At 37.5% G+C, this 8,847-nt stretch overlaps 1 long non-coding RNA gene across 3 annotated transcripts in view; it reads left to right on the forward strand.

Annotated features, from left to right (window-relative positions):
* LOC101697564 (uncharacterized) overlaps positions 1-8,847 on the forward strand; it is a 433,033-nt gene that overhangs the window by 382,607 nt on the left and 41,579 nt on the right. For all 3 annotated transcript variants that reach the window (XR_015452005.1, XR_015452003.1, XR_015452004.1), the window contains one exon: positions 2,839-3,039. This is a non-coding gene — a long non-coding RNA (uncharacterized LOC101697564). The remainder of the gene's footprint in view (positions 1-2,838; positions 3,040-8,847) is intronic.

Genomic DNA, 8,847 nt, shown 5'->3' on the forward strand with positions numbered 1-8,847 from the left:
TATTTGATAAGTTGGTTTATTTCTGAGTGTACCTGAGTGGGCTCCCTCGTTCTTACATAAACTATTGAGTGGGAGGTGTGGATCAGTATACAGAAGGGGCCCCAATCTGCAGCAAAATCAAGAGGTACCTTTGAGAGGTTGACCAACTGTCCTGCTTTGCCCCAGATTTGTCTTGCTTTTAGCATGAAGAACCCTCTTATTCTGAGGCAAATAGAGACAGCTGATTATCTTAATCTTGAAACCTGAGATGTCATGTTTTTTACCCTTGTGTTGTGGATTTCAGGTGAATGCTGAATTTCAGGAAGTTATATGAGTTGGAAAATTTAGGAGGATTTGTGGCTTTTATAATTTTGCAAATAATATTTAAAACAATAGTCATATCATTTAGAAATCACTCACCTGATACTCTCTCTCTTTCTTTCTATTTATTTATCACACATTTATGGTACATAAATTAATGGGACTCAGTATGATATTTCCATACATGCATTCAGCATGCATTGATCATATCCAACTACTTTTCTTCCATTCTTGCCCCCTTCCCCCAACCCAGCACCCTTCTCAGTCCTTATAATACTATTCTACTTGCAGTTTGAATTTTTGTTTAAGTTTCTGCATATGGTACTTATCTTTCTGTGTCTGGCTTATTTTGCTTAACATTATATCCTCCAGTTCTATCCATTTTGGTGCAAAGAATGGTATTTTGTTTTCTTTTATGGCAGACTCATACATCATTGCACATATATACCATATTTTCTTTATCCATTCATCTGTTAATGGGTACCTAGATGATTCCTTATCTTAGCTGTTATAGTATGTCTATAAACATGTATTCTGCCTTCATTTCCTCTGGATATATAACCAGGAGTGGGATATCTGCATCACACGGCAGTTCTATATTTGGTGCTCTGGAGAACTTCTGTGCTATTCTCCATAGTGGTCATTAAGATTCACAAACCACAGTTAGAATCAATTTGCAAGGATTATCTTTAGGAACTATAGCTTGACTAGCAGAATGGGATTGGTAATTTATGTTTTTTATACTGTTACCTCAATTTTTTAAATTTATTTTTAAAAAAATATTATTTTATTGGTACATTTTAGGCATACAATATAATGACATTCATCATTGGAAATTTACACCTTTGCATAATCTCTCTTGGTTCTTATTTTTCCCCCTTCCTCTGCCCTCCCTTCAACCCCTCCATCCCTCCCTATTTACAAAGTCTTGGTAATTCTCTTTTGTGAGAGGATGGGACAGTTCTGTGGTGAAGTCCGGCTTCAAAACCCAAAGTCTTTGCTTCTAAGCACTCAGCTAAGGACCACTCTATGGTTAACAGCAATGAAAGTGATCAGTAGTAGTGTGCTCAGTTTTAGTGGACTTCTTTGTTAGTAGTTTCCCATGTGATCAAGACTCTCATAGAGGGCAGAATCTGGCCTTATTTAGCCTTCAATTTTCCCTCGTCTTTTGTGGCTTTTATGGATGGAGGCACTCTTTTGGCTTTTGGGAGGACTGCCTGGCCCAATGGCAGCAATGTTGATATAGAAGTGCCTCATAGTTGCAATACTCCCCTTCTTACCTTTTTCCTTCTCTCCATCTTCTTCTACCTGCTGCCACCTTTGGCATTTGTTCTAGCTGCCTCATATGGAAAGTGGGTGGAGGAAACCGCCATCGTTTTCATGGATATGAAAAAATCAAATCTTGCTGATTCTTGTGTGTGCAGGTGTTTAGTTTTGTATATATGTTTTTATGTAGATGAGAAGAAGGGCACATGTGACCATACTGACATTCATATGTTGCATTAGTCAGCATATCCATTGCTTGGACAAAATACTTTACATACACACCTTAAAGGAAGAAAGGTTTATTTAGGTTTACAATTTTAGAGGTTTCAGTCATGGTTGACTGGATCCAAAGCAGAAACATCAAGGTGGAAAGGTGTGGTAAAAGAAAGCTGCTCAATTCCTAGTGGCCAGGAAGTAGAGAGAACAGGAACATAGGGAGGAAGGGGCCAGGGATCAGGTACAATCCTCAAGGTCACACCACCTCAACCTACCCAGACACAAGCAGGAATGTGCCTTAATAATGTCTTAGGCATTCTTCAAGCCAATTAAATTGGCAATCAAAATTTACTATCACATATATTTTTTCATATAGATTTTAATATACAAACACTTGTAAATTTCTCCTAAACTACCCAGATTTAGTTAAAGAAAAAGGGAATTCATTGTTCTGTTGCCTATAAGCAGCTGTTCCAGATATTTGAAGAGAGAGCATGTATAAATATTCCAGAGTTATGACACCTTAAAGGATGAACCTTTATTTAATAGTAAATATATTACCAAGAATATAATTTCTTTGAAAGTTGAAAGCAATATTGCAACTAGGCAAAGCCAGATTGGTAAAAATGTTACCATTGTTATGATGGCAGGCAAGAAAATTAAACTTCATGAGCTTTATTTTTCTCAGCTAGGAAGTAGGATAATGTCTATCTTGTTGGCTCTTTGTGAGGTTTGGCTGGAAATGTTGTATAAAGTGACAATCTTTGGCACATCATGATGTTCTATAAACGGTAGTTTTTAAAGTAATAGAAAATTTAGTTCAACCTACAAAAGTGCTTTCAAATATTAGCACTGCCTAGCAATAAACAGGGCTGCCTTGGGAGCAGGTGTGTTCCACATCACTGGAGGCACTGAAAACAAGGCTGGGTCATTACATCTCTGTGCTCCAATAGAGGGAATTTCTATATATTGTAGGGATTCTCATTATTTAATAGCCCATGTTAATGGTTAGGGAATTCTCACCTACACTTCTTTTATCTTTTTTTTTGGTACTAGGGATCGAACTCAGGACCTTGCACTTTCGAGGCAGGTGGTGGCACCACTGAGCTAAATCCCTGGCCCCCCTACACTTCGTTTAATGAAAATACTGGAATTAAAAGAAATACTTTCCAATAGTTTTCATGGCAGATATATGAAATTGGTGGACTCAGTAGATAAGCACAGAAAATACTCTGGTTCCTAGAGTGGAGAAACCAGGTGAGTGATGCTCCTTTTCAAATGATACTATCCCACTTGCCCAGGTCAGGTTGGAAGACACTGGAGAACAGAACGGTTAAGGGATCTCGATGTCTTCCTTGCACTTTGTCTTCATGGCCCCCTGACTTCTTCAGATTCAGCTCTAGGATTTCTGCTGTCTTCAGAAGGCTGGGAAAGGGCTTTCAGAGCATGTGATTGTTTACCTAACACCCCAGAAAGGACTTTGTGAAAAGAGTGGTAATTCTGAGAAAGATAAGGAAGAAAAACCTTGACAGTGGGTAAGAAATAGCCCCTCAAGGCTGTGTGTATTGTTTTTTTTTTTTTTTTTTTGCCTTTATTATGAGAGCACTTTAAGGATTTCAATTAATTTCACCTTTATTCAGGAAGTTATAAGAATTCAGAAGTTTTGCTTGATGGGAGATGGGCCCAGAGCAGGGAGGGACTATCTAGTAGGATCTAGCTTCTCTGGATCCACAGGGAAGAGTTAGTCCCTGACAGAGACTCTATACAATGGAGTCTAGGAAATGTGTTTCACTATGATTTCAGGAAGAGGAGGAGCAATGAATGAATGTACCTAAAAATATATAGGCAAATGAATGGGACAGTGTGAATCAGCATAAACATTTGGTGTAGAGATCTATGACCTTTTAGATACCAGAGGTGAGACAGCTGGGCTATTATCAGTGTGCACTTTGGATAGCACCTCCAGAATGGTGACTGATTGCACTGATTATTCCTTTCTCACTTTCTGTTTTGTAAAGGTGCCATGGAACGCATTCATAATGCTTATGAAGTCAGTAGTTTAAGCCCAGGTGTCTGTAGATATGTTATGATGTTTGAAAGAGTAAGATGCTAAGTGAGATTCTCAAATTAAGTAATATTCTCTTCATCTCAATAATACTGGACCTGAAGATTCCACTGACTGGCAAGCATATTCATTCCTGAAAGGCATAAAAAACCAGGAAAATTCACCAGGGAAAGATGACATGGTGAAAATGAACAAACTCCATTTGTAAATAAAAAACCCCCCAAGCATTCTGAAGAGAGACAGAAGGAGAGGAAGTCTCATGTTCCAGCACTTGTGTGATACAAACAGTAGCTTTTAGGAAGAGGATGAGTCAGAGCTCTTGAGATACAGTCATTGAAGACTGGAAACTTCAAGTGCCAACTTTGAGCAATTGATGACAGAAGAGCTGAGAGGTCTCTCTATAATCAGAATAAAAACCCCCACTAAAGAAAACATCTCTTTCAACTTTTGATAGTTTACAATGCAGAGAATGATCTGCAAATGATTTAGAAAATGATGGGAGAGAAAGAAGATCCAGACAGAATCAGAACACTGACATTTTCCTAAAAAAGTCATTGGTTCCCTGGCGGAAAGAGACAGCAAGACAGTGCCAAAACAATGCTGCCCATTTTGTCGTTTAGATTTTAAAGATAATTGGCCAATTTAATTAATTCATATTTAGGAAATATTTATTAAAATTTCACTCTGTCAGGATAAAATGCTAATCTGGATCAGTATAGTTTATGGGATGCTTATTATGTAGAGAGAGTTACTAAATATTGACCAGAACTCCAGAAAAATAGAAGAGACGCCACCACAGAGGGTGTGGAGGGCCCTGGGGGGATATACTTGAGGAGCACCTAAGACAGGTTGGGTAGGTAAAAAGGGGAGGGAAGAGTGAAAAAAACAAACAAATAGCTAAATCAAGCCAGGAAAGATGAGTTGGTGTTTTTGAGGGGAAGGGTCATTGGAGAGGGTATCTCAGGCAAAAAAATAGCAAATTACTTATGTATTTAGACTTAACTCATTCCTTCATTCATTCATTTTTCTATTCAACAATGAGATTTTAGGTACTTTTATATGACCTACTCTAGGAGGTTGGTGTAAAATATTGGATGAGATAGACAGAACTTCCCTTGCAGAACCTTCTCATTTATCCAGGGAGATAATGGAAAAAAGCCATTGTAAAGAAGCATGCAAAGTTCTATGATAGGACAGCTCTGCCAACAGGGGGTTGCTAGGCAAATGAGCAGCAGTGGCACTCAGTCCAAAATTGTCACTGGGGATGGTGGGAGTGGTACTGAGGAGAAGTAAGGTAGGCATTCCAGTAGCAATGACATTAGTCAAAGACCTAAAGAATTATCAGGAGTTAGGGAGAGAAGTAGTGGAAGTAGTGGTGGCCTAGGGTTAGAGTTAGAATATTCCTCATTTGAAGACATGGAAGAATTTCCTTATGGCTGAAAAAGAAAGTGTTTGAAACCTTTTATGGATCTTAGATACATCTCAAGGGCAGTGGGAAGTGGATTATTGCATGTAAGTGTGAAGAAATTAATAGATTTCCTATATACATATTAATAATCATTTAAATGTCACTGAGAAAAAGGCATTAACAATAATAATGGGAGCAGTAGCATGTGTGGAGTCCACCAAAACCCAACTGAGTCATTCTGCAGAACCTTTCCCCTAGTCCAGTGTTCTTTCTGCTGCACTATTTCTAGAAACTTCAATTACTGTGCAATTTATAAATCATTGAAACATTTTCTCTCCCTTAGGGCTTCCCTGTCCATTTTCTTTCTGCTTACAAAAGGGAGACAAGCATAAGCTTAGCTGTGCCAAAAGGTAGCTTGATGGTGTACAGCACAGCACAACCTCTCTGAGCAGGTTGCTAGAGCCGGCACCTTCTCACACAGCTCCTGGGGAATGGGAGTAGCCACTTGAGTCTGGGTCCTTTTTTCTGATACACTTGTCTTTAATCTGGTTGGCTTTATTTCCAGGATATTATTATTCTATTTGTAGTATTCTTACTACTTACCATTCTTCCCATTCAAAAGCTTATTTGTGTGGTGGCATGCATCTATAATCCCAGGACTTTGGGAGGCTGAGGCAGGAGGATTAAAATTTTGAGGTGAGCCTAGCCAACAGGGCAATTTATCAAGACCCTGCCTTGAAATAAAATATGAAAAAGGGGTGGGAATGCAGCCCAGCGTGAAGGACCTGGGTTCACTCCCCAATACTAAAAAAAGAAAAAAGAAAGAAAAAATCTCATTTGCTTTCCAGTTCTTCTGGATCATTTCCATTGTGCACATGCTGTACTGGGTAAAGTACTGACATTTTAAAATGCAATTTTATGATTCTGTGGACATGCACGTAGGTTTGCCAGCATGCTTGCCACAGCAAACACATTTCCATCAGTAAAGGCAAGGTGTGTGGGCACCTCAGACATTGGCTAGTTGAAGAAATTCTCAAAACCTTAGTTAAATGACCTAATGTGCTGCTTTGGAATTACCATAATGCCTTTGGAAAGACATTTATCTGGCTATGTTTAATTTTCTAGGGCTATAGCTTCAAGAAAAAAAATGAAAGGACCCAAAGAGGATTTATTTGTTCAATACTTTCTGTGGTGATATTTTCATTTTGTATTAAACATACATACTATATAAATTCAGTGCTTCTATATTTTATCATAGTTTAGGAATATTTAAAATATCACATACTATCAGCATAAGCATGAAACTTGTTTACTGAATTTCTTCCTGAGCTGACTCCAGACACTTTCTAACTCAGAACAAATTGCACATACAAAATGAAGATAAAGTGCCAACACCCAGAGCGAGGCAAGTGCATGTAGTGAACACTGCTAGAAACGAGAGAGCGCACTGGGCTTACAGTAAGAAAAACAGGGCTTGCAACCCAACTTTTCTAATTAGTAGCAGTGGGACCCTAGATAAACCTAAGGTGTGCTTTTCTCATACTTCTGGGACAAATGGATTCATGCCTTACTTCTTTTTATATCCATTCACTTACAAATTCATTCAATCATTAAACAAATATTTACTGACTGCCTACTGTGGGGAGACATTTTGGTGCATAAACATTCACAGTCCCTGCCCTAATAGATCTCTGTACAAGCCAAATGAGACAATCACACCAAGTGCTACCACTGATCAAACGCCCACTGTGTGCTGTGGTCTTTACCTTATCATCTCCATTGCACATGCAGTGTGAACTGTCAGCAGGCATTTAGTTGCATTCTCAGGCAGTCCTCAAAGCCTACTTTGGGAAATTCTGACACTCTGTACATACAAGGTAAATGAAGCACAATTTAGAAACTCATTCAAAGTTAGGGGACTTGTAAGTGGCCTGACTGGGATTTGAACCAAAGTGGATCTGATTCAGAAGACCCCAGTTTTCCAAGCAGCCCTGTCAATATGCAAGTTTGTTAGAAGTTCTAAAGCACAATAACTATTATTGTTGTCCATACTCATTTGTGATACTATAAAAACAGTCCAAAATGAAAAATAAAACAGGAAACAGAGGCTTACTTATGTTACTGTGGGAATTCTCATTATAATGCTTTTGGCTCCTGCTTTTGCAGTTTGAGATTTCCGTTCTCTTTTTCCCCTGTGGGCACATGGTGCTGCTGTTCTTTTTCCATCTGCAGATCATGGCTGGGCTGCTGTTAAGCACATTATTTAAAAAGAAAAAAAACTAACAACATCAAAAAACCCCTGAAATGATTTTGGTGCAGAATCATTGTGTCAAGGAGGTTGTGTACATCCTTGATGATGAAAATGCCAATTTCTCATAAAAAGGCAAAAGCCTACATTTAAAAAGGTTGATTATAATGTTATTTAACTAATTTCATATGACTACCGTTAGGTCACTGAAAAAAGTCCAAATATAGGAATAGTCTCTGGAGTCTGTAACATTTTCATGTGATTCAAGAATAACTAAATTTTAATTCATTTTAACCTCTTGCCTTTTGGTATTTGGCTCTTCTGACAGGAAATGTCTGTCCACTGTGAGATTTGTTAGGAGAAAAATTGTCAGTTTAATCAGGAATCTGTTTCTATTACATGTTTGATGGCTAAAGAAGATCCCAAGGTTTTGACACAAAGAACATATACTATTAATATAGATTTATGGAAAATTTTATTGAAATATAATATAACAAAAATATTTTTAAAATTGTGTCTTTTAACAAAACAGAATATTATCATACCCCAAAACTTCACTGATGCCTTTTTTCACGTATGCTTTATCCAGAAGTAACTGCTACTCTGATTTCTATTATAATAGTTTAGTCTCTGTTTTAGACCTTTTATAAATGAAAATAAAATTCTGTAATATGTCCCTTTTTGTGTCTGGCTTCATTCATTCAACATTATGTTTATGGAGTTCATTATGCTGTTCTGTGTAGCAGAAGTTTGTTCCTCCTTATAGCTATATCATGCCTCTTAAAGAGTGAGTTCACCACAATTTCTTTCTTATTTGATCTACTTTACATAGGCATTTGGGTTGTTTCCAATTTGTGGCTGTTAAAATTATTGTTGTCTTGAAATACCTGCTTTTCACTTGGGTGTATATTGAGGGGTGATATTGCTAGAGATATAAAGGTATTAATATTTTAAGCCTTAGTAGGTACTCTACTTTTTCAGAATGGTTGTGCAATTTAAAAAAATCTCACCAGTGATATATGAGTTTCTGTTGTTCTCTATCCTCAGTGGACTTTTTAATATTAGCCATTATGATGTATAGTGGTATGCCATTATTTAAATTTATATTTCCCTAATGACGAATGAGGTTGAACACTTTCTTACATCTTTACTAGCTATTTGTATGCTTTCTTCTGTGATACGTTTTGTACTACTTTAAAAAAAATGTGCCCCCAAAGATGTCTGTGTCCTAATTACCAGACCTGTGAATATGTCAGGTTACATGGTAAAGGGAAATTAAGATTGCATGTGAAATTGAAGTTCATAATCAACAGAACTTAAAGTAGGTTATCCTGTGTTATCTAG

The sequence above is a fragment of the Heterocephalus glaber genome, unplaced genomic scaffold (genome assembly GCF_053883595.1).
Source record: "Heterocephalus glaber isolate CG9 unplaced genomic scaffold, H.glaber_assembly_v1.0 deba00001442, whole genome shotgun sequence".
Lineage (NCBI taxonomy): Eukaryota > Metazoa > Chordata > Mammalia > Rodentia > Bathyergidae > Heterocephalus > Heterocephalus glaber.